Below are 24,600 nucleotides of genomic sequence, written 5' to 3' on the forward strand. Positions count from 1 at the left end.
AATTTTGAAATTGGGTAGTGCATCATCAGTTTTCCTCTTGTCACTGCAGACCTTAGAGAGCTATTTATAACTTGTCAGAATGTCCAGATCAACTAGTCCATGTCAGCTAACGTTTTTGAGCTAGGTCTTTTAGCCCATTGATTTTTGTTGTTGTAATGTTTGAGTCCGATATCACATGAACACACATAAGACATGACAAAATGTGTAGAATTGCAGGAAGTTTGCTTTAAAATGGCAACATTATCTCCGCCAACAAGAGGGGTGTGAACAGTTTGTCATCGACAGTACTTGTGCCAAATAGACGTCACACTTTTTTGAGTGAAAACGTTTGGGAACCCCTGTCTTAGATGTTTTGTGACATTCATATAACCTTTTTTAATTGTTTTTAATGGTGATTCCATTGAGATCAGGAAGTAGCAATATTACCCTGTAACTCTGCTTTATTTATCTGCACCCTGTAAGGTGTATTTGTTTGTTGTCCTCCATCGTCGTCTGGGTATTGTGTAAAGGCTTATTTACAGATGGCTGGGATTGCTACCGGAGTCGTGAGATTATTCCAACATCAAGTCGAATGAAGGGGGATTATAAAGCAGCACTGCTGTGAGTGTGAACGACCCACCAGAAGGTACTGATGAGACGGCCCTATTGTACCAAGCCTGAGCAGATGGTCTCAACCAAACAGTTGAAGGGTGCCAGGTCACGAGCAGTTCCCTATTTCCCAAACGCAAACAAGCAGTGCAGAGGGATAGAGAAGAGCTGTGTCTACAGTAGCACTGCGGACGATTGTGACATTGACAGTATTCGGATAAAGTCACTAACTGCTCTCTACCTGTAAGGGCAAATTGATTTAGGTTTCGAATTAAGTCAGCCTGTCCATGTGTTGGAACATTCTTTATCATTTTTGCTGAAACCAGACTACATTGCTGCAGATAAATGATATACAGGAGGGAAAAAATGGTGCCTGATTTTACAAATGTTTTGTCCATTGACGAAAATGACTTGCAATTTGTGGCAAATAACCTAAATCTGTTGTTATTGTTTTCCTTCAGCACCTGAGGCATCCTGTAACCTCAGCTGTAGCAGCAGAATCTCAGATGCGAATCAGAGAACTAAAGGGCCTGTCATGGCAGGTGAGGTTCAGGTGGATGCATACAGGTGAACACACCTGGTGCTCTTCAATGGACTCCTATCTTCAGTAGAACTGGTCTTCTCGTTCCAGGTGTCGTTGACAACTGAAGACCTGTCCTAACTATGACTTTCATGTTTTCCGTCTTGTAGCGGACTTGTAGCTGATAGAGCACTTAACCTTGAACCAGTTAGAACTTGTTCTTCTCTGCCCCCTCCCCGACCCAGCCTGCTCTTCCATAAACCTATTTTGTTAACATGTGCTTTGCTGTCGTCCCTCAATGTAAAATAAAGATGCCCAAAGAACAGTATCAGTATCCCTGCCCCCTAATGTTGCCTCCCTCACTTGTTCCAGTCACAACTCCACCTGCCCATATCCAGTAACGCAGGGACAAAGAGATCCTTGCTGGTGTTGTTATGACGATGAGTTGTGACCTCTGCAGTACTTACCAGGGAAATATAACAGTAATAGGAGAAAGAACCCAGACAAAAACCCACCTTCCGTCTACAAGTGTGCATCCTCTGTAGTCAAAATATTTGACAGAACTGCTCTTAGTGGAGACAGGTCTTCCTGGGACAGGATTGGGCTCACTTCCATTTTAACTCAATAAAAAACAAAGAAGAAATGAGCTGTTTCTGTTCAGCCTCCGAACTGACTTGTCCCCAACCCTGTCGTAGGATTACTTTGAGGTCATGTCATGTCATGGTACACTACAGTATCCCTGCTTCACCCATAATGTTTATCTGTGGTATAGCATCGTAACCTCTTAATCTTAAGACCTTTTGGGTCCATGATCCGGTTGTCTCTAAGACTTTTAGTCTGAGACTACGGCTGTTTCAGGAAGGCTCGGCTTTCTTTTTGAGTTTGTGTGCATTCATGTCCCTAGTTATTAGCCCTCTGAGTTGAGCCAGTGTTGTTTTGTTAGCCTATTATTTGTGGATGGGACATTTTTGTCTGATCTTCCTCCGTGAACTCTGTAACCCGGTGTATTGGGACAATAGGCAGTGATTACGGTGCTGTACAGTCGATCTTGGTGAATTAACCCCAGGGTCAGTGAGATCAGTCTGAGGATGGGATTAAAGGGTGACCCAAATCCTCTGCACGGGGGTGGGGACGTAGTACCTGATACAGTAGTACTCTTAACTATTTTTGTTTTGTTTCCGCATCATCTGACCTTTGTTTCACAGTCAGTCACTCTTACGTAGGTCATAACGAGGCCAGTTGTCTTTAAAGACAATGGTTCGTTTTTAGGTGGTGTCCACTGACCACTGTCTATCTACTATTGGTTTTCCTGAGGTAAACTGTTGCATCAAGCACGACATCGACAAAATAGTTGAAAATATGAATTGACTGGAGGCCAAGTGTTCTCTGTAAAAATGTACCATATACAGTATATTTTGCTCAGCAACACCCTCAATATGTGAAAACGCCTATCTTCAGTTTTGCTTGGACGTCCCCTGGGATGCAGACTGACTGTCGTCCAGACTACAGACTTTCCCGGGGATCCAAAACAAGAGGATTACACTTATTCAGGTTGGTGGATACAGGTCCCCTCAGCCAAATTGGTTTCTCTGCCATAAAAAACAGATCCTGTCCAAGTTAATACTCAACTATTTTGGCTAATGGACCCTATGTCTGGAGGGAAGGCTAAATGTAGGCTAGTACATTAGTACATGGGTCCACCTTGGTCGATCAGGTTGTCTCTCATAGTTAGGGCAGTAAGGATTTAAGTAGGATGCAGTTGCTCATACAGACACTGACTTAAGCGTTTCCCCCAAAATGCTTCAGGTTAGGATTTAGGGAAGCCAGCTGCTGCTAGATCTGTGCTTATGGGCAGCTTTTACCCTGAGTGTTAGAGTGAAATAGCTCTGAAGGGTAGTCAAAAAAGCAGGGTCAGGTTATGCAAAAAGTGGATTGCTGAATTTGGAGAAGCAATGAGGCTAGCGAGGTCAGGTACAGGGTGGCCTGAATGACCGCGTTTTACATTTCTCATTTTCTCTTTTGAAGATTTATTTTATTTTATAATGATAATAGCCCACACCAGTTTGTTTCAAATGAACCGTGCTAACTTTGCCAGTGTAAATAGAAAGCGGTTTGCATTGGGCGTCTTAACTCAGTTGGGATCCTCATTCTCTGGTCTGAGTGTTCTCTTATCTGGCTGTCAATGTGGGAGTGTTCCTCAGGCTTCACCTCATGTAGTCTTTCGGACCTGTGGACAGGGTCATGGTTAACTCAAGTTTTGGCCTTTTGTTATGTCGTTAACTCTTCATCATCCCACTTGGGAGAGAACATTACCCTGAGAGTCATTGGCCTAATCTGTGTTGAGGGCTGCAGCAAGAGGATTACTTCTCTCTCGTGCACATTATCAGAATGTCCAAGTGATCTTATCCTTCCTGTGCTCAAAATAAAGAATACGATACCTTTGCTTGTCTTTTCTGTGTTGACTTGTTGAGGTTAAACAAGGGCCTTGCCGAATCTTGTCATAAGAGTCTTGCCACATGGTTTGGCTAGCATTAGCATTAGCTGGCCTGAGGCAGGATGTTAAGCTGTGATTAAGGTGGCAGGTAGATAAGACTGTATTAGTTTAATGGGGTCTGACAGCAGGTTCTCATGTCCTACTCAGTTATTTTCCTATGTGTGGTTGTACCATTTGGGTTGTAAAAGGCTCCAATTTGGGCACCCTTATGAAGGACGCCAGTCTACGATGTGTACCGTGATTCTGTGTTTCCTGATACGGCAGCTCTGGAAAGTGCTTGTCAACATTTGGGCTGCCAAGAAGAGCTGCTCAAGCAGTAAGTTTGTCTGCTAATTTGCTTGTTTCTTGTATCAGGCAAGGTGTTAGGACAACAACCTGTTAGGAATGTTTTTTTTTCCTAGTAAGATGTGGCACATAGTTTGACGGTGTTGAAAGTTTTTATTTTTATACAGGCTAGTAGAGCTGTTGTGACTATTTAGCAATTGCTATAGGCCCTACACAGGTCTATCTTCACCCTTGAATTCCTGCCAGTGTACCAGTATCTATGGCTAAGCCTTACGTCCCTTTCCAAGAATGTCAGTCTCATGGCCATGTTCAAACCAATATTCAGGGGTTTTCAGTCTTCAGTTTTCAGTCAAAATAGCAACAACATTGCAAGAAAGTGCATGAAATTGACACACATTCAGTCAACTTGATATTTGTTTTACTCCATAGCCTATTGCTGAATTCTGTTATGTATGTGCGAGAAGTGTATTTTCTCATACCCTTTTAACTGTTAGATACCACTTGACTGTCGTGTCGATCTCGATTTCAGTGTGGCTCAAATGTGTGACCAGTACAACTGTCACAGCACAGGGGGCGTCCCTCTCTCCTTCAGTTTTCAATAAAAGCAGACAGTTAAAGACGTCATAAAATACGGAGGCGGAGATTGATCTCCTCTTTTACTGTTGAGTGTCTGCCCTGGTTTACATGACGGATGAATCACCATGCAGCTGATTGATCGGGACTAACCTCCTTTTTTAACATGAGAAGATAATGGGCCTCCAGTCGAAATAACATGACTCACCTCACTAAGGGATCCCTGTATTGGCTCTTACTACACAGATGGTTCTTTTTCTGTGGTTCTGTAGGTCCTTTGTTGCACAGAAGGCTACCCAGTTCTCACACATGTTAATAATGAACTGAACCATCAGGTATGGTTACTGTTAGGGAGAGTCTAAGACAGATGTTCTGGACATATGTCTTACTGCTTACTTGAACTAGTGCAATGACTCTTGAGAATGATGTGCAAAATGAAAATCTTAAAAGAAGATACATTTTTTTTTTTACGTAGACCTAGCCGATCCTGCATTGTCGTGCTGTATCTTTCCCCCACTTACTCCCATGCACATGCGACACCCCACACACGTGCTCTGGAGTGCTGTTACACTATCATTCACTGCTTCGTGAGGTCATGGCATGCAGACACTATCCGTCGCCATTATGTCTTGGCTGACTAGTCTACACACACACTTGCATATAGGGACACTGGGGCTGACATTGGGTTCTGAATTCCTTTTTTGGGTGCAATAAAAATAGTCTGGAATCAGAGCATGCAAAAACCCAAATAAGAACAAAAAGTCTTACCCTACTAAGGCTCTGATATCACATGAACAACACCAGTAAGCCTGCCGCTCTCCGCACTTAGCGCATAAACATTGAACGCATGTACGCACACCGTAAGGACAGGCTCGGTCTGTCTACGGGGGCTTGATTGAGATCATTGTGTCTCTGTCCTCTCGGCAGCGTTATTAAAAGAATGGCTGCTTCACGTCGTCTCCTGATGATTCCATTTATGAAAATATAATACTGCAGCTGATACCCTGCCTGGCTCACCCTCACGTCTGACTATAGTAACAGTCCACTGAATGCCTACAATCAGATTAGAGAGGGGAAAGGGGTGAAAGAGGGGTTATAAACATCCTACAGAAAGGGAGCGAGAGAAGGTAAAATCGAGAGTTATTGTATTAAACAGAGGTCATATTACATAGAAAAAACTGAAAACACCATTCAGTGGAATATATTGTCTAGGCCTGGCTTTTTAATTAAAAAAAAAATGTTTTATTTAACCAGGCAAGTCAGTTATGAACAAATTATTATTTACAATGACGGCCAAACCTGGACGACGCTGGGCCAGTTGTGCGCTGTCCTATGGGACTCCCAATCACGGCCGGATGTGATACAGCCTGGAATTGAACCAGGGACTGTAGTGACGCTTCTTGCACTGAGATGCAGTGCCTTGGACCACTGTGCCACTCGGGAGCCCAGCCTGGCTGCAGCCTACAACATCTTAACTCTCAGCAGCATGTGTTTGCCTGGTGCTGCAGGTGTCAGTGGCACGCGTCAGCTGATGTCACGGTCTGACAGGTGGACTGCTCCCCCCCTCCCTTAATCCTGACACTGCGGGTCATTGCTGCTGGTGCAGGCCATCCATCTCGGTGCCTGCGGGGAAACCATGGAAGGGTAAGGGGGGGTTGACTTTGTTTTCATCTCACCCTAAAGGTCAGCAAAAAGTATTCAGCAGCAAGCGGCGGCAGTAAGAGAGGTGTGTGTAGGGGTGGGTGTGAGCGGGGTCAGGTAGCCTAGCGTTTAGACGGTTGGGCCAGTAACTGAAAGGTTGCTGGTTCGAATTCCAGAGCCAACAAGGTGAGAGAGAAAAAATCTGACTGTCTGCCCTTGAGTAAGGTACTTAACCCTAATTGCTCCCGTAAGTCGCTTTGGATAAGAGCGTCTGCTAAATGCCTAAAGTGTGTGTGTGGTCCGTAACAAGATTCTGGGCCACATTGATTGTCTAACCCGAGCCATCACTGTCCAATGAAATGTAATCAGGCACACGCCATGATCTGGTAATGCCTGCGTGTGTGATCGTGTCTGAGTGGGAGCCTGTTTCCAGGTGTCAAGTGACTGTTGTTTATGTGTGTGTTTCAATACTGGGAGCTTGTAGATGAATAACCCTAAGAGCTATTCAGAGGGTGCTGATATGTTTTCTGTGTGTTTGTGTTGGTGGGATGCGGAGTAGGCCTAATCGTATTACTTAATACTGCTGCAGAGGTCAATCTAAAGCAGCGGAACCTGTGTAATGGAAATTCATTGAGGCTTTATCTAGTTTTTTTCTTCTTTCAGTGTTGTCATAAATTATGTAATGAAGCCTTAACATAATCCGAGTAAAACTTTATAGATTAAACCATTGTTTTTACCTGCCCGCTATTTCACAGTTGAGCATGTTGTTCCTCTTTAAAGCGGCACTAAAACAATCTTATGTTTTTGTTCTGATGGGGTACAACAGTTGAACTAAGCTCATGAGGCATTTATATGTTATATTCTTCAAGAATCAATGAGTAGGCCTACATATCATTCACTTAAGTCCAGAAATGGATGTAGCAACTGCTGATTGCCCCTTTAAATGTCCTTAGACGTGTGACTCTGACTGCTCATGGTAGAGGATACGCCACATGTATCAAGGCTTGGTTGAATAAGACCAAGCACTGTTTCCATGCCAAAGCTGTCTTATTTTGATGACTTGTGTATTTAAAAAGGATATATATTTCACCTTTATTTAACCAGGTAGGCCAGTTGAGAACAAGTTCTCATTTACAGCTGCGACCTGGCCAAGCTAAAGCAAAGCAGTTCAACAAAAACAACAACACAGAGTTACACATGGGATAAACAAACGTACAGTCAATAACACAATAGAAAAATCTATATACAGTGTGTGCAAATGTTGTAAGATTAGCAGGTACCACACACATAAGGTACCAGTCAAAGGTTTAGACACACCTACTCATTCAAGGGTTTTTCTTTATTTTTCCTATTTTCTACATTTTAGAATAATAGTGAAGACATCAAAACTATGAATTAACACATAGAATCATGTAGTACCAAAAAAGTGTAAAACAAATCAAAATATATTTGAGATTCTTCAAAGTAGCCACCCTTTGCCTTGATGAAAGCTTTTCACACTCTTGGCATTCTCTCAACCAGCTTCACCTGGAATGATTTTCCAACAGTCTTGAAGGAGTTGCCACATATGCTGAGCACTTGAATGCTTTTCTTTCACTCTGCGGTCCAACTCATCCCAAACCATCTCAATTGGGTTGAGGTCAGGTGATTGTGGAGGCCAGGCCATCTGATGCAGCACTCCATCACTCCTCCAATACCTCTTATACAGGTCTTCATTACATTGTGCATACAGGAATAAAGAACTCTCCGGGAAAAAGAAAGGCGGAGGTGTGATTGTGACTCATGGTGTGATTATGCTAACGTACAGGAACTCAAGTCCGTTCGTTCACCCGACCTACAATACCTAACAATCAAATGCCGACCGCATTACCTACAGAGAGAATACTCTTAGGTCGTCATCACAGCCGTGTATATTCCCCCTCAAGCTGATCCCATGACGGCTCTCAAGGAACTACACTGGACTTTATGCAAACTGGAAACCGCAAATCCTGAGTCCGCATTTATTGTAGCTGGGGACTTTAATAAAGCAAATCTGAGGAAAACGCTACAGAAGTTTACCAACACATTGCCTGTGCTACCGGTCCATCACAAACTATCGACCATTGCTACTCTCGCTTCCGGGATGGCTACAAGGCCCTCCCCCGCCCTCTCTTCGGTAAATCAGAAGGCAGAAACTCAAACAGGAAGTACTTAATTGTTAATTTTTAAAAATGTAACCTTTACTTAACTAGGCAAGTCAGCTAACAACAAATTCTTATTTACAATTATGGCCTAACGTGAACAGTGGGTTAACTGCCTTGTTCAGGGGCAGAACGACAGATTTTTACTCACTCCTCCAATACCTCTTATACAGTCTGGAGGTGTGTTTTGGGTCAGTGTTCTGTTGAAAAACATATGATAGTCCAACTAAGTGCAAACCAGATGGGATGGCGTATCGCTGCAGAATGCTGTGGTAGCCATGCTGGTTAAGTGTGCCTTGAATTCTAAATAAATCACTGACAGTGTCACCAGCAAAGCACCCCCACACCATCACACCACCTCCTCCATGCTTTACGGTGGGAACCACACATGCGGAGATCATCTGTTCACCTACTCTGCGTCTCACAAAGACACGGCGGTTGGAACCAAAAATCTCACATTTGGACTCAGACCAAAGGACAGGTTTCCACCGGTCTAATGTCCATTGCTCGTGTTTCTTGGCCCAAGCAAGACACTCTTTCTTATTGGTGTCCTTTAGTAGTGGTTTCTTGAACTCCGTGAAGCATTTATTTGGGCTGCAATCTGAGGTGCAGTTTCCTGTGGCGGTCGTCATGAGAGCCAGTTTCATCATAGCGCTTGATGGTTTTTGCGACTGCTCTAGAAGAAACTTTCAAAGTTCTTAAATGTTCCTGATTGACTGACCTTCATATCTTAAAGTAATGATGGACTGTTGTTTCTCTTTGCTTATTTGAGCTGTTCTTGGCATAATATGGACTTGGTCTTTTACCAAATAGGGCTATCTTCTGTATACCACCCCTACCTTGTCACAGAACAACTGATTGTCTCAAACGCGTTAATCAAATATATTTAGATTTGTTTAACACTTTTTTGGTTACCACATGATTCCATGTGTTTTTTCATAGTTTTGATGTCTTCACTATTATTCTACAATGTAAAAAATTAAGAAAAACCCTTGAATGAGTAGGTGTGTCCAAACTTTTGACTGGTACTGTACTGATTGTACAAAACATTACGAACAGCCTTCCTAATATTGAGTTGCACTCCCTATTTTTACCCTCAGAACAGCCTCAATTCGTCTGGGCATGGACTCAAGGTGTCAAAAGCGTTCCTCAGAGATGCTGGACCATGTTGACTCCAATGCTTCCCACAGTTTTGTCAAGTTGGCCGGATGTCCTTTGGTTGTTTATTATTTTTATATATTTTTTGTTTTACCTTTATTTAGCTTGGCAAGTCAGTTAAGAACAAATTCTTATTTACAATGACGGCCTACCCTGGAAAACCCGGACGACGCTGGGCCAATTTTTGCGCCGCCTTATGGGACTCCCAACGGCCGGATGTGATACAGCCTGGATTATATCACATTTACAATAGTATTCAGACCCTTTGCTATGAGACCAAAATTGAGTTCAGGTGCATCCTGTTTCCATTGATCATCCTTGAGATGTTTCTACAACGTGATTGGAGTCCACCTTTGGTAAATTCAATTGATTGGACATGATTTGGAAAGGCACACACCTGTCTGTATATGGTCCCACAGTTGACAGTGCATGTCAGAGCAAAAACCAAGCCATGAGGTTGAAAGGTACCAAAAAATGTCTGCAGCATTGAAGGTCCACAAGAACACAGTGGCCTCCATCATTCTTAAATGGAAGAAGTTTGGACTCTTTCTAGAGTTTGCCGCCTGGCCAACCTGAACAGACGCTTGGTAGTGCACGTGGTGATCTTAGGCTTGTGTGCGGCTGCTCGGCTATGGAAACCCATTTCATGAAGCTCCCTGAAGCCGCTTCGAGGCAGTTTGGAACTCTGTAGTGTGTGTTGCAAACTAATACATATGATTTTTACGCGCTTCAGTGGTCCCGTTCTGTACGCTTGTGTAGCCTACCATTTCGCGGCTGAGCCGTTGTTGCTCCTATACGTTTCCACTTCACAATAACAGCACTTACAGTTGACCGGGGCAGCTCTAGCAGGGCAGAAATTTGACCAACTGACTTGTTGGAAAGGTGGCCTCCTATGACGGTGCCACGTTGAAAGTCACGGATCTCTTCAGTAAGGCCATTTTACTGCCAATGTTTGTCTATGGAGATTGCATGGCTGTGAGCTTGATTTTATCCATCTATTAGCAACAGGTGTGGCTGAAATGGCCGAATCTACTAAATTGAAGGAGTGTCCACATACTTTTGTGTGTATGTATGTATGTATGTAAGTATATATATATATATATATATATATATATGTGTGTGTGCAGTGTAAACACTAATAAAATGACCAGTGTTCCATGTCTATGTACATAGGGCAGAAGCCTCTAAGGTGCAGGGTTGAGTAACCGGGTGGTAGCCGGCTAGTGACAGTGACCAACCCCCTGTGTTTAGGATCAGCATAATGGAGTTTTTTGTTGTTGCCTATCTTCATCACCTGGGGGTGGCCCGTCAGTAAGTCCAGGACACAGTTGCACAGGGCGGGGTTCAGACCCAGGGCCCGGAGCTTAATGATGAGCATGGAGGGTACTAATGTGTTGAAGGCTGCTCTGTAGTCAATGAACAGCAGTCTTGCATAGGTATTCTTCTTTTCCAGGTGGCTTGGGCAGTGTGCAGTGCAATGGCGATTGTGTCATCCATGGATCTATTGGGGCAGTAACTGGACTATTTGTACTTGACCATATTCCCAGTGACTTTACCGCGCTTTCAGTTTTGGAGCGAATGCTGCCGTCCATGGTTTTTGGTTTGGATAGGGAACAACATCCCCTATACACTTTCTGATTAACTCAGTTACTGTGTCAGTGTATACGTTGATGTTATTCTCAGAGGCAACCCGGAACATATCCCAGTCTGTGTGATCAAAACAATCTTGAAGCATGGATTCCGATTTGGTCAGACCAGCGTTGAACAGTCCTTACCACGGGTACTTGGGGCTGCAGGTAGCCTAGTGGTTACCTGCCGAAAGGTTACTGGATAGAATCCCCGGGCTGACAAGGTAAAAATCTGTCGTTCTGCCCCTGAACAAGGCAGTTAACCCACTGTTCACGTTAGGCCATAATTGTAAATAAGAATTTGTTGTTAGCTGACTTGCCTAGTTAAGTAAAGGTTACATTTTTAAAAATTAACAATTAAGTACTTCCTGTTTGAGTTTCTGCCTTCTGATTTACCGAAGAGAGGGCGGGGGAGGGCCTTGTAGCCATCCCGGAAGCGAGAGTAGCAATGGTCGATAGTTTGTGATGGACCGGTAGCACAGGCAATGTGTTGGTAAACTTCTGTAGCGTTTTCCTCAGATTTGCTTTATTAAAGTCCCCAGCTACAATAAATGCGGACTCAGGATTTGCGGTTTCCAGTTTGCATAAAGTCCAGTGTAGTTCCTTTAGAGCCGTCATGGGATCAGCTTGAGGGGGAATATACACGGCTGTGATGACGACCTAAGAGTATTCTCTCTGTAGGTAATGCGGTCGGCATTTGATTGTTAGGTATTGTAGGTCGGGTGAACGAACGGACTTGAGTTCCTGTACGTTAGCATAATCACACCATGAGTCACAATCACACCTCCGCCTTTCTTTTTCCCGGAGAGTTCTTTATTCCTGTATGCACAATGTAATGAAGACCCAGCTGGCTATATGAATGGGGACAGTATATCCGGAGAAAGCCATGATTCCGTGAAACCGAGTATGTTACAGTCCCTGGCCCTCTGGAAGGAGATCCTCGCCCTGAGCTCGTCTACTTTATTGGGATTGAATATTAGCGAGCAATATACTTGGAAGAGGTGAATGGTTTGCATGCCTCCTGAGTCAGACTAAAAGTTGTACCATCTAAACCGCTGTGAAATATATTTTCCATAACCAAAAATATTGTATTTTCAGCTGTTTGAAGCTTGTCTACAAAACTAAAAGTAAAATACGCAAAAACGAAACATAACGGGAAGCATAGAAATAGTGCAGATAGAACATATCTACTGTTTTTTAGACTTGCTCTTAATCAGAGTGACAAATCTATAACTCACATTTCTATGTGAATTTGGTCGGGTCGCCCAAAAAGGCTTTTAGGGCAGTAAACAATTAATTACAATGACCGGAATCCGTTGTGCCTACAGCTGCCTGTTCTCATCGGTTCGTGCCTGTGTGGAGCCTTCAGACAGACAAGGAGAGCAAGCGTGATAGACACGATGGATAGAGAGCAGTTGCTTAGGTATCTCTACCCGACAATACATCTAATTGATTGATTTTTGTTATTCAGCAGGCTTAAAAGTATGCCTTATCAACTTTGAAGAACCACTGAAATAGTGATTTAGTCAGACAGCTCTGCAGAACAGGCAGCTGCTAGCTAGCAGAGATGAGATGATGACTTTAAGAAATTAAATAAAGTCATAAATAATAATTAAAGGAATATACACAACTGAAATATTTTATTAAAATATAAGCACGCAGTAATGAGCAGTCACTACCATCATGGGGCTTTTATTGTTTTCTTCTGTGTTAGACAATGAGTTGTTTTAAATATTTTGGCAATTGAATGTTCCCAATATTTGGCTTTGTAATAATTGCAAGGTCATATTTCATTATGTATTTTATTGAAATCAAAAACCTTGGTAAATTGTTTTTAACCGAATCGACCTCAAACAGCACTAATTCAAAACAATATTAATGACTGGAGATTTGGTGCCTATTCAAACTCCATTTTCCACGTTTTGATCAAACTCCATTCTCCCTTTTCATCAAAACCATGAAAAAGAGCAATCTATCAAATCCAACCACTATCGTACTCAAACTGTTCCCTAATTCAAAACACAGGATTCAGGGATAAATTGTTCAGTGTCGTCGATCAGCCTGAAAACCGTATCTGTTTGCCTCTTCGTCTAAACACCTTAAAAAGTAGTTGTGATTTAACATTCCTTCGGAGATCCTAAGCAGCCCTCATTCCTGTCTCACAGTTCACACCCTCTCCTGCCAAACCCTGAAGTACTGTAGCTAGCTAGGCCTAGCGCTGCTGGCCAAAGGAGCATCATCCCAGATGTTCCTTCCTTGCTACAGTGCTACAGTGTTTTTCCACTCTACACCGAGGCCAACAGGCAGCTACCAGGAAAGCAGCAAGGTAGCAGCATGCTTCTGCAGAAGAAGAAGACAAAGAACAAAGACCCAAACATTCTCCTGGTGTATTTAGGCTAATGTCAGAACAGAGGACAAACACCAGTGGACTAAGTTTGTCACTCACTGGTGATGAGGATGACATTTTTCCACTGTTAGACACTGAGGCTGGTTGGAAGTTCTCCTTTTAGCCAGCCGAGTTCTCTTGCATTTGGGATGCATTTGCTTTCATCTGAGACAGTGTTCTATCTATGGCTGGGAAGGCTTTCCTGTCAATCTGTACCGTAAACTGGTATGTGTACCGTAAGCTGGTATCGCTGACAGAGCAATACACTGATCGCCCACTGAGTCAAGAAGAAGGGATTCTCAAACACGCCCACCTTTCTGCAGCTGCTGGTGTTAGTAAACAAACAGATAGGAAAGCTGTTATGAACAGAGTAGAATGCTACTGATCTAAGTTAGTTCTGCGTTTGGTTAGTATTTGATCAGGTAGGCCTACTATCTTCTACCTTTTTAGAGTTTAGAACAGGGAACAGAGGAAGCCAATGATTCTGTGGAGCCATACGGTGCATGTAGTGCAACCTCCTTTGTTCCAGAACACTAAACACCTGACTCAACTAGTTGTGGTTTTGAACGACTTCTGTCAAGACCATGAATAGTTGAATCAGGTGCTTAGGTGCTACCGTGAAACCAAAAACTTGAATTTCCAAAAGGATCACTGCCTTGCTCGGTTCTAAACAGTCATAAGTCACAGTAACCTTTAGCCTACATTGTCTAATTGTACACTGAAAAATCATTACGGCCTAGATTAAGCGATCACATAGGCCTGCTGGTTAGGGAAGGGTCAGTGTAGGCCTAACCACCTGAATGGCAGACCCTCCGACAACTAGGCTTACTGTTGTGTGTAGCTAAACAGCAGAGTCAAAGTAGTTAAAGTTAAACTGTAACCTATCAGATGGAGTGCCCCAAGGGTGAGTCCTAGGGCCATTTTCATTATCCCCACTGCTAAAAGTCATGGTCTTTCTATAATGTTTGGGGATACAGATCCCGGACCTGCTTTTCTACATCAAGGACATTATTCAGCTACCTTATTTCTCCCATGACTCCCACTGTCCTACTTATATCCGATGGAGGATGAGGAGGTGTTTTTGTGGAGGTGGGGTCAAGAAGGAGAGGGGAGGGCTACTCTCCTCTCTGTTTTCCTCCTGTTCTCTGTGGCCATAATTAACACCACCGACACACACAGCATTCTGGGAGATGTTAGGGATGGGGGTGAGGTGGGGTGAGATGTAGTCAGGCGGGTTAGCGACTCAAGGTGAGGCAGCGTGTGTGTGGGGGCGTCTGCCAGGAACCCTGTTTATAAATAGCCCTGCCTACACTGCTGCATCGTGGGATGCTGAGGCAAATTGTGTGGAGGCTGTGCTCTTTGCAGTGTGTGAGATAATCTGCTGTTTCTTATGAGGGAAGAAGAACAGATATTATGAGGCTATGCCACCATACTGTTACAAAACAGAACAGATTTGAAAAAGCTTTAGCCTAATTTAATTTGCATCAAAATTGAAAAAGTATTTCTTATTTGGCTTATTTGTGAACAAAATAGCCCATACCGCTATTTTACTCTCTTGATTTAATTGTATTCTCTCAAAAGTCCTCCATGTGGAACTAAAGTAAAATAAGTTATGAATAATTATAAACTAGGTGGTTCGAGCCTGAATGCTGATTGGCTGACAGCCGGGGTATAACAGACTGTATACCACGGGTATGACATAACATGTATTTTTACTGCTCTAGTTGTGTTGGTAACCAGTTTATAATAGCAATAAAGCATCTCTGGATTTTGTGGTATATGGCCAATATACCACGGTTAAGGGCTGTTCTTTAGCACGACGCAACGCGGAGTGCCTGAATACAGCACTTAGCCATGGTATCCCTGCTTCTTGACTCAGTGGGGGATCAGTGTATTGCTCTGTCAGAGATACCAGCTCCACCCCCTCGTGCCTTATTGCTTAATTAGAATATACCATTGTAAAATATTACATATATTTTTGAATTGCAAATACTAACTTCAAAATAAGTTCTAACATACAGTAACAGTCAAAGGTTTGGACACACCTACTCATTCAAGGGTTTTTCTTTATTTGTACTATTTTCTACATAGTTGATGTATTCACTATTATTCTACAATGTAATATCACAAAGTTTGATCTCTGCGTGTCTGGTTCCCACCATGAAGCATGGAGGAGGTGTGGGGGTGCTTTGCTGGTGACACTGCCAGTGATTTTGGGGGTGCTTTGCTGGTGACACTGTCAGTGATTTATTTAGAATTCAAGGCACACTTAACCTTGATGGCTACCACAGCACTCTGCAGCGATACGCCATCCCATCTGGTTTGCTCTTAGTGGGACTATCATTTGTATTTCAAAATGACAATGACCCAACACACCTCTAGGCTGTGTAAGGGCTATTTGACCAAGATGGAGAGTGATGGAGTGCTGCATCAGATGACCTGGCCTCCACAATCATCTGACCTCAACCCAATTGAGATGGTTTGGGATGAGTTGGACAGCAGAGTGAAGGAAAAGCAGCCAACAAGTGCTCAGCATATGTGGGAACTCCTTTAAGACTGTTGAAAAAGCATTCCAGGTGAAGATGGTTGAGAGAAGGCCAAGTGTGTGCAAAGCTGTCATCAAGGCAAAGGGTGACTACTTTGAAGAATCTCAAATATATTTTGTTTCGTTTAACACTTTTTTGGTTATTACATGATTCCATATGTGTTATTTCATAGTTTTGATGTCTTCACTATTATTCTACAATGTAGAAAATAGTAAAAATAAAGAAAAATCCTGGAATGAGTAAGTGTCCAAACTTTTGACTGGTACTGTATATACAGTGCATTCGGAAGGTATTCAGACCTCTAGACTTTTTCCACATTTTGTTACGTTACAGACTTATTCTAAGATGGATTAAATGGTTTTTCCCCCTCATCAATCTACAGACATAATGACAAAGCAAAAACAGTTGTTTTTTAAAATGTTGCAAATGTATATAAATGTAAGTATTCAGACTCTTTACTCAGTATTTTGTAGAAGCACCTTTGGCAGCGATTACAACCTTGAGTCTTCTTGGGTATGACGCTACAGGCTTGGCACACCTGTATTTGGGGAATGTCTCCCATTCTTCTCTGCAGATCCTCTCAAGCTCTGTCAGGTTGGATGAGGAGCGTCGCTGCACAGCTATTTTCAGGTCTCTCCAGAGATGTTTGATGGGATTCAAGTCCGGGCTCTGGCTGAATGCCAAGACGTGACGCTTGGCATTCAGGCCTAAGAGTTAATCTTGTTTCTCATTGTCTTAAGAGTCTTTAGGTGCCTTTTGGCAAACTCCAAGCAGGCTGTCATGTGCCTTTTTACTGAGGAGTGGCTTCCGTCTGGCCACTACCATAAAGGCCTGATTGGTGGAGTGCTGCAGCGGTGGTTGTCCTTGTGGAATGCCTCTCCTATTTCCACAGAGGAACTCTGGAGCTCTGTCAGAGTGATCATCAGGTTCTTGGTCACCTCCCTGACCAAGGTTCTTGTCCCCCGATTGCTCAGTTTGGCTGGGCGGCCAGCTCCAGGAAGAGTCTTGGTGGTTCCAAACTGCTTCCAAGAAGGATGAAGGCCACTGTGTTCTTGGGGACCTTCAATGCTGCAGAATTGTTTTGTACCCTTCCCCACATTTGTGCCTCAACACAATTCTGTCTTGGAGCTCTACGGACAATCCCTTCGACCCAATGTCTTGGTTTTTGCTCTGACATGCCCTGTCAACTGTGGGACCTTATATAGACTGGTGTGTGCCTTTCCAATTCATGTCCAATCAATTGAATTTACCACAGGTGGACTCCAATCAAGTTGTAGATACATCTCAAGAGTGATCTATGGAAACAGGATGCACCTGAGCTCAATTTTGACGGTCTGAATAGTTATGTAAATAAGGTACCTATTTTTTTAATAAATTGCAAACATTTCTAAATCCCTGTTTTTGGTTTGTCATTATGGGGTATTGTGTGGAGATTGAGGAATTTGTTTAATTTAATACATTTTAGAATAAGTCTAACGTAACAAAATATGGAAAAACTCAAGGGGTGTGATTTACTTTCCGAATGCATTGTATACTATATGTGTATACACACTGCATATCAAGTTGCACCCATCCTAATATTGAGTTACACCCATGCTGGCCCATGTTGATGGCCCATGTTGACTCCAATGCTTCCCACAGTTGTGTGAAGTTAGCTGGATGTCCTTTGGGTGGTGGAGCCCGTTGGGGAGTTGCAGCGATGAGACAAGATTGAAAAAGGGGGTAAACAACAAAAAACTCCAGCGTTGCAGTTCTTGACACACTCAAACCGGTGCGCCTGGCACCTACTACTATAACCTGTTCAAAGGCACTTAAATATTTTCTCTTGCCCATTCACCCTCTGAATGGGACACACACAATCCATGTCTCAGTTGTCTCGAGGCTTAGAAATCCTTCTTTAACCTGTCTCCTCCCCTTCATCTACACTGATGGATTTAACAGGTGACATCAATAAGGGATCATAGCTTTCACCTGGTCAGTCTGTCATGGAAAGAGCAGGTGTTCTTAATGTTTTGTACACTTAATGAATAGAGCCATGTCATCATGGAATGCTCTGCCACCAGAGGTTACTCAGGCAAAAAGCAAGTTTAGCTTTAAAAAACAGATAAACATATTGTATCAGAGCGCCTCTCATCTTTCTAAAGATCAAATCAAATTCTAATTTTATTTGTCACATACACATGGTTAGCAGATGTTAATGCGAGTGTAGCGAAATGCTAGATCTAATTTAACTGCACTGTATATAAGAATATGAATATTTATATACGATTATTTGTAAATAGTATTTTTGTTGTCTCTTGGCGTCTTTTCAATATATAACTCTTATTTGTTTTTCTTGTTTATAATTGTTCTGTACGTTGTTCATGTATTTGAACGTTTTATGTGGACCCCAGGAAGAGTAGCAACTGGCTGTGCAGTAGCTAATGGGGATCCTAATAAACAGAACTATGCTGTGACTGTTTCACTCAATGTTCCAGATGTAGATTCTCAAGAGTAGAGCACTAAGTACACAGTGTACTCTTTCACAGGCTATGTCTCCTCTCTTCCAGCGGGGAAAGCAACTGAAGTCCTTGAGGGCCTCATTGCTTGGTGCTAGCCCACTTTTTTTTGCTCCAGCCCAGCACACTAGTTCCCCTGTTTTTCTGCAGTGCAGAACGATTGTGATTTCAGATAAATAATCTCTATTTTTATAGACCTGTGATTGAGGCCTAACACTCAGCTTTGAAATGTGACAGGCATTTCAGAATGTCACACGCACGCCATAGCACCAATCCACAACATTCCCTGTGAAAATGTGTTGTCTAACTTGATTTCTGAAATGCCTCTGAGAGAGTGGAGATTTTCGTCTTCCTTTTGGAGTTTGATGTATCTCTGTGTCCCCTGCATCTAGACAGCTTGCAGCGCTCGTGTCTGATCGGTCTGCACAAGTGCTGCTCACACAGCGAGAGCATCTGCATCTAGGAGAGTGGTTGATGGACTATGTCACTGAACCTGACTAGACTGTGTTGAGAAAATGAAGACACATTAGTTGTATATCACAGAGTTTCCAAACCCAGAGGCGCAACTTCGCAAGACTTCCGGGAACGCTTGCGAAACAGACCAAAACAGACCAGGTTAGAGAAGCCAGTGAGAGAAGTGAAACGTTCCTTTAGTTGTTCATTTTCTTAACCTAGATTCCAGGCAATGTCTTAAGTAGTTGAACATGTTATTACTCCAACCTCTTGGAAGTGACAAACTGACACGTTTTCATTTTCGTCAAAAACAAGGTTATATGGAAGGAGTGGCTTTGATTTGACGGCCTACACATGCGCAGGTTGGCGCGAGACGACTGTTAGACCCGATGACATGTTTCTGCGCATGAACGCAGCTGGCCATCTTCACCATGACATCACCTACAAGCGTGACCAGGGATTTCTATTGGAGAAGCAGTTTCTTCCGATCTTCATATTGTCTTTGGTTGTACCCATAGACCTATGAGTTTCTTGGATTTCGTTAGTGATAGTTTACTCCAAGTTTGTACGTTGATTTTTCAGACCTCATGGTCTAATGACATGAGTCCATGTCCCACACCATCTGTTGTATAGCCTAAATGAAAAACTATTCTACTACTTGCTGTTTAGAGCTGGAGTATGTCTCTAGTACTATATAGCCGATATGTATCACCTAGAGTGGTTCCTGATCTAACCAGACTTATGTGTTATCGCAGCCGTTTCCCCTGCTGACAACCTGCAGCGGTTGGAGGACAAGGAGGACTCAGAGTTGGCCAATGGACCAGAGTCTGCCCACACCTGAGCTCTGAACAGGTGAGCCCCATCATCATCTCCGTGTCCATCCATGCCTACACACCTGATTCAACTGAGTCTAGCCAGCCGGTCTGCCAGCCCCTGCTGGTATGCGGCTGCAGCAGCCTCCTGAGTCGCAGCACCAGCCTCCCTCAAACTAGACTACTTCATCTTAGTCAGTCTATTGGACCAGATCTATCAATTACAAAATAATCTTTGTGTAGGGCAGACACAATATAAACTACCTTTTGTGATTTGGTAGGCTTGTTAGGGCTAGGCCTATATTACTATATAGCCTATCTACAGTGCAGTCTGCTTCCTAGTGCTGATTAGGCTATGCTCTGTACAGCAGCTATAAAACAGGTTGTTAATTAGTGTGACTTGGAGAGTGTATTCATGCAGTAGAAGACCTAGCATGTCCGCTGATCTTGACGATATTGGGATGGGACTTGCACAGACACTCTTACTGACAGTTGTGGCTGCTTCGCGTTGTGTATTGTTGTCGCCACCTCCTTGCCCTTTGTGCTGCTGCCATGTTGTTGTCATGTGTTGCTACCATGATATGTTGTTGTCTTCGGTCTCTCTTTATGTAGTGTTGTGGTGTCTCTCTTGTCGAGATGTGTGTTTTGTCCTATATTATAATTTAAAAAAAATCCCAGCCCCCGTCCCCGCAGGAGGCCTTTTTGTCTTTTGGTAGGCCGTCATTGTAAATAAGAATTAGTTCTTAACTGACTTGCCTAGTTAAATAAAGGTTAAATAAAATAATTGTGTTCAAATTAGTCTGTCTTTATGGCTTAAAATCAGTATGGATAAGCAATGGACTATCTAGGCTATCGACTCCATTACACGCTCTTACAACGTGGTGAGTGATAGAATACGATATCGCTCAATGCTTTTCCAGAAGAGTGGTCCGTCATAACCAACGCAGAATTAGCCAACAGTGGCAGTAAAGTTTCAGCAATGCACTGTTTGATTCCATTAGCCTTACACCGACTAGTCTCTGCATTCACCCAGACCAGTTTGAGTAAATAAACATTACTGCTGGCGTGAATAAAGCTGTGGAAGGTGATGTGCTGGCAGCATTGTAAAGAAGTGTCTGTGCTGAACAAACTGTCCCAAAACAGCCTCTTCCCCTGCCATCCCATTAGCAATATCTGTCAGCAGCCGTTAGGCCTGATGTCCTGATACTGGAGACCTACAGGGTGTGTCGGCTTTGGTTTTACACTCCTAGAAAAAAGGGTTCCAAAGGGGTTCTTCAGCTGTCCCCATATGAGAACCCTTTTTGGTTCCATGTTGAACTCTATTTGGGTTCCATGTAGGACCCTCTGTGGAAAGGGTTCTACGTGGAACCAAAAAGGGTTCTTCAAGGGGTTCTCCTATGGGGAAAGCCAAAGAACCCTTTTAGGTTCTAGATAGAAATAAAGGTGCTAAGAGTGTAGCCCACCATTAACACAGCTGATGAATCTAATCAAGGACTTGTTGACATTATGCATGCTATATAAAGCCTTTGTAAGTTAGTTTTAAAGTGGGACCAAGCCTCAACACCCTGTGGGACTAGGAGTGACAATGTTATCCATCAACTTGGTGTAGTACACAGTATTGTTGACGATAGTCTCACTACTTTGCCACATGAGACTCAGTTTAAATTGGGTCACCGCGTGTGGTGTGGGTGTGTGCGCGTATGTGTTATTCCCATAGAGACTATGGTGCGTGTGTATTTGTCTCTCTCTCTCTGTCATTCTCTCAGTCTCTCTAGGAAACCCTGTCTGTCTACCCTTTACATCTGTTTGCCTCGGACCACAGATGATTCATTCATAGCTTTACCTCCTTCTGTACCATCTACATCGATTATCTCAACATCCAAAAGAAGTAACATAGGACTGTGCTAGTAGTCGTATCAGCACAAATATGCTTTAATGGAAAAACTGGCACATTTCGCAGAACGTTTTTAGCCTGCATTCTCCCCGTTCTTCCAAAGAGCATCAAATTTAACGGACTGAGACTCCTCTATTTGCTAAAAATAGCAGACGGCCTGAAACAGTCTTTTCCTGTTGTAAGATTTATCTGAAATTCTAAACAGTTTTCAGACTGGATGGTTGAACGTTTATTTACGCTGCGGGGACGGCCAAGATGTAACGGGATAGCTGCAGTGCACAAGAACAACAGATCTATTACAGATCTATTTTAGTGTCTGTTGGCCGAAGACACAAAGTCTTGGCTGCCGTCAATATCTCCTCAGAGCGATAGAGATCATCCAAAGCCTTGTATTGAGATTGAAAAGTATTGACAGTTCATAACCGTCACTGCAATATTTTGGGGGAAATAAAGCAATTTTCTATTCTACCCACAAAAATCTACCATAGACCCCCCCCCCCCCCAATCCCCCATTCCTAAAGCACCTTTCTGGGCCTGGAGCCAAGAAATAACAACCCTCCCCCTTTACAAAAACAGTCCCCCTTAACCTCACTGAGATGAGAAATCCGGGAATGACAGTTCTGTTTCCTGTGGTAACATCTGCATGTGAACTTCAAATAGAGAAGTTGTAGATGGATTGAACCATGTTCCGAGAACCACACACAGAGGTGATGGGGGATGGGGTCTTACCTCTCTCAGGAGTCCAGTGAAGCAGTGCCAGCACATATTCAGTAAAACCCGATATCTGGAAGGAAGGCTTGCATAAATCTGTAAACATTTTGGGGAAATAAGAACACATGTTTTGGGTCACAGGGTGTATTTTGCATTAAAGTGAATTGAAATGACTTTAAAATGACATGATAATCTGGCCTGTATTTTGGCCCACAATCTCCGCTGTCTGTTGCCGATTTGTGTACAAGACATTGACAGATGGTTAGGGTTCCGGACCCTATTAAAATTCAACCACCAGTTGAATGACTCAACACAGAGACTGTCATTATGTGGGGGTAGGGCTGGGCGGTATACCGTATTTTATGAATGCACACACATTGTGATATTGTTGTATGGTGGTATTGAACATTTTGTGTTGTGGATATGTGGTGGTGTAGGGATGTTATATGATGTACTGTTTTATCTTTAGCTCATTCAGTGCAAACATAGTTCACTGTTTTATAGGTAATGTGGGTGCTTTGGTGTGTTTGGACCCCAGGAAGAGCTAATGGGGATCCTTAATAAATACAAAATATACGGGTATTGATGCACGGACCGGTTTGGGTTTTTACTTTACCTTCTATAATGGTATTTGAATGTTTGGTTTGTTAAATGTGATATGCCGTGTGCAACGTCTATTTCAATAGTTTACTCCGCTACTTGAATCATCTCTCTCTGCTCTCTCTCCATGCCTTTTTTCCACACGAGCTAGCCCCGCCCCGTCACTCAAGGAGCACATTTGTTGTTGCTCGACCATGAGACACTTGCATTCAGTCTGCATGGTCAGTGCAGCACATGCAACAATGTTGATGACAATGATGCTGTTTCCATTTTGCTTCTTAATATAAATCCACTAGCGTTCTATAATTACACCATTAGTTTGTGTTTCTTATATCTGCAAACAGCTATTTTGTCTTTTGTTAGCAAGTTGTGGCTAAGTCATGCTCGCTAGCTAGCAAATAAATCTACTGAGTCAGAGCAAACGTAGCTAGCTATACAGCCTGATACCAGTAACGGTGTAGGCTTAAATCAGCATGTTTGTGCAACAGTATCTTCTAAATCAAAGAGGAATTGGAAATGCATGAATATGTTAGCTACATGGAGTAGCTAAGAGAAAACATTTAATATCGACAAAGATTATAGGGTCCCCTAGGAAACACTGACCAACACTTTGGTTACTACCCTGTCACAGTAACTCCTCCCTGGCATTTTCATTTGTTGTCATGTCAAACAATACTGTATTCAAAGTAACCACTAATATTCTAACTATAGAATTAGAATAATCATTATTTTTCCATGATTCCAACAGTTCACCCAAGTGTTTTGACCTAAATCACAAGTCAAATCGCAATTGCAACATTTAGTTAAAAATAAGGCCTAGATTGTTTGCCAATATCGTGCAGCCCTACTTGGCAGTGTGGAAATTATCTCAAATGAGTGCAGGAAATGCAAACATTTATGAAAATGCTGAAAAATATTTTTTGGTTGAGGTTTAATTAAACAGTATAAAACAATCAGAATGCAGAGAGACCTATTAACTTATATTATTAAAAACATAATAGATTTGCAAACATCTGAGTCTTGAGAATTAGTGATAGCAAAACATCTGTCTAAGCCCCTTGCGCCTTAAAGCTGACTATGTTTTATTATCAAGCCAAAGTGAATTAGGAAGGTGCTTTAGCTCGTTGCAGTATAATTGAGTAGCCTAGTAGTAACATTGTGTACTTCACTGTAGTCTGCATCCACCAGGCCACGCTTGCTTTGAAATTAGTTAGGATTTTGCATTCAGTACTTCCCTGTGCATGATGCATTAGTCCTGCAGCTATACTGGATGAAAGTCTTATTCCGTCTCACTTCGTCACAACAATAACATGATTTAACTGAACATGGGCCTCTAGCCATATAAGTCCAGTCATTCCATAATGCCTGACTGCATAGTACGTAACACCCTCTCGTATGACCGTCATGTGTTTGGGGCTGTTTGGGGCAAAAAGAGAAAAGGATTGTCTCCCAGAACCAGAAATGGATTTGACCTCTCAGCTTATGTGGGTTTTTTCTATTGGCCTTTAATTTATTTTCAAGGAGGAGAATGGAATGTTAGGCTGATGCGGTTCTGAGAATGAAGGAATCCGTTGGGTCGAACATTCTGAGCATACCGCTGTTATGGATGTGGTCGTTTTGGTCAAAGGACACT

General features: G+C 42.8%; 1 protein-coding gene across 2 annotated transcripts in view; it reads left to right on the plus strand.

Annotated features, from left to right (window-relative positions):
- Positions 1 to 24,600, plus strand: part of LOC129814236 (protein FAM110B-like) — a 51,032-nt gene that overhangs the window by 20,267 nt on the left and 6,165 nt on the right. The window contains exon 2 of one of the 2 annotated variants that reach the window (XM_055867224.1): positions 19,706 to 19,802. The exons of the other annotated variant lie outside the window; for it this stretch is intronic. The gene's annotated coding sequence lies outside the window, so the exon portion shown is untranslated. The remainder of the gene's footprint in view (positions 1 to 19,705; positions 19,803 to 24,600) is intronic. 2 annotated transcript variants of the gene reach the window in all.

Source organism: Salvelinus fontinalis, chromosome 17 (genome assembly GCF_029448725.1).
Source record: "Salvelinus fontinalis isolate EN_2023a chromosome 17, ASM2944872v1, whole genome shotgun sequence".
Taxonomy (NCBI): domain Eukaryota; kingdom Metazoa; phylum Chordata; class Actinopteri; order Salmoniformes; family Salmonidae; genus Salvelinus; species Salvelinus fontinalis.